Below are 1,906 nucleotides of genomic sequence, written 5' to 3'. Positions count from 1 at the left end.
TCAGCCGCATTGGCGTAAAATTCTCGCACCACTGGTGCCACTGCGGCTTGCGGTTGCGAACAAAATTTACCCCATCCTCTACTCGCAGTTTGTCTGATAATAAGAATATTCTGCTCAAGCTGGAAACCTCGCTCTCGAATTGGAGCGCGATGTATTTTCGCGTGCTCATATCGTTCCCTAGCCGCAGGATTTACAAATAATTGGGAAATATGAGATGACGAAGTAGACGCACCGTGACTTACCCGAGCTTTTTTAGGTGCCATCGTTGAAGACGATTTCTGAAGAACAATAAGCCCGGAGTAGGAGGGTGTGTCGCCGAGAGAATGCTCGCCGGAACTCGGAGGAGGTGGCCGGAATGACGCAGCGGTGGCCAGATTTTGTAGAGGTGGCCGGAAAGTTCAATTTTTGACCGGAAAAATCACTTCTTGATGTTTGGTGCGGATGGAGACCCACGATTTGTACCTAAAATTGACACACGGCTAGCTATGTGAGCGAGATTTGAGTGAGGAGGTGCGAAAATTCGAAGGGGGAGGAGTAGGGTTCGAATGGGGAGAAGAAAAGAAGGCTGCAGATTTTTAGATCTGCGCGATCCGCCCGGGAGAATATAAGTTTCCGCCCCCGCCCGGGCGGATAACTCTTGGCTTTTAAAATTTTTTTTTTTTAAAAGGGACGCGCCCGAGCGGAAGCTTCACGGCAGAAAGGTCATTTACCTGGTGGACTCCTGCACTTCTCCGTTGATTGTTTCTTTCAGATTGAGGATGATAGCTGGTAGCACCCATCTCCTCCAACAGCTCATATCCCTCTTCAGCAGTCTTCCTCAATAGGTTTCCACATGCAGCAGCATCTATCATAGTACGATTAAGAGTAAGTAAACCATAATAAAAGGTTTGAACAACTAACCCAAGTGGCAACTCGTGATGTGGGCATCTATGCAAGAGATCTTTGAAGCGCTCCCATGCCTCATACAACGACTCCTGCTCGAATTGAGCGAAGGTGGTGATGTCTGCCCGAAGCTTCATGGTTTTAGATGGAGGAAAGTATTTAATTAAAAACGCTTTCGCCATGTCCTCCCATGTCATGATTGAACCTACAGGCAAACAATTCAACCATACTTTAGCTTTATCACGTAGAGAGAAAGGAAATAAATGCAACCTAACAGCGTCATCAGAAACTGCATTAAATTTAAAAGTGTCGTAAATTTCAAGAAAATCTGCGATGTGCGTGTTTGGGTCATCTACTGCAGAGCCTCCAAACTTGACTGTGTTCTGAATCATCTGAATTATCGCTGGTTTGATTTCGAAGTGGTTTGCCCGCACAATAGGCCTCACAATGCTAGGGCATGCACCATCCAAAGAAGGCTGGGCATACTCTAGCATTGTTATGCGGCGTGGCATCTCAACATGTCTATCTTCACGATGTTCCTCCTCACGATTGTTTTCGTGCCTCTCGATCAGTTCTTTCAGTCTCTGCTGCTGTCTTCTCCTGTGGAAAGTTCTTTCAATTTCAGGGTCGAACTGCTCAAGCTCTACGTCAAGTGACTTTGGCATGCACTGGACGAGATATCTATAACAGAATATGGACTGTTAATTTAAAACAAAATGAACCAATGCTAAAGAAAATAACTAAAAATAAAATTGTGAATTAACAGTCCCCGGCAACGGTGCCAAAAACTTGATCGAGCAAAACTTGCACTGTTAAATCTTTGATAAAAATATGGTTTTGTATGCTCAAATGTAATCGCAAGTGCACGATGTCAAGTAATAGTATAATGTACGTGAGTACGAGTATCGTTCCACTGAAGACTGTATTTAACAATTATTATTTTCAGTTATTAAATCTTTAGCAACGAAAATTTGAATGATTGTTTTATTGCTACTATAATCAACTAAACATGCAAATAAAATTA

General features: G+C 43.5%; 1 non-coding gene across 1 annotated transcript; it reads left to right on the top strand.

The window, feature by feature from the left end:
- The first annotated feature begins 909 nt into the window (after positions 1 to 909).
- LOC142525692 (small nucleolar RNA R71) lies at positions 910 to 1,015 on the top strand. Its single transcript, XR_012815142.1, has one exon. It is a non-coding gene; the product is annotated as a small nucleolar RNA R71 (small nucleolar RNA).
- The last annotated feature ends 891 nt before the right edge of the window (positions 1,016 to 1,906 follow it).

Source organism: Primulina tabacum, chromosome 14 (assembly GCF_025594145.1).
Source record: "Primulina tabacum isolate GXHZ01 chromosome 14, ASM2559414v2, whole genome shotgun sequence".
NCBI classification, from domain to species: domain Eukaryota; kingdom Viridiplantae; phylum Streptophyta; class Magnoliopsida; order Lamiales; family Gesneriaceae; genus Primulina; species Primulina tabacum.
This window is presented reverse-complemented; position numbering and strand designations above follow the sequence as displayed.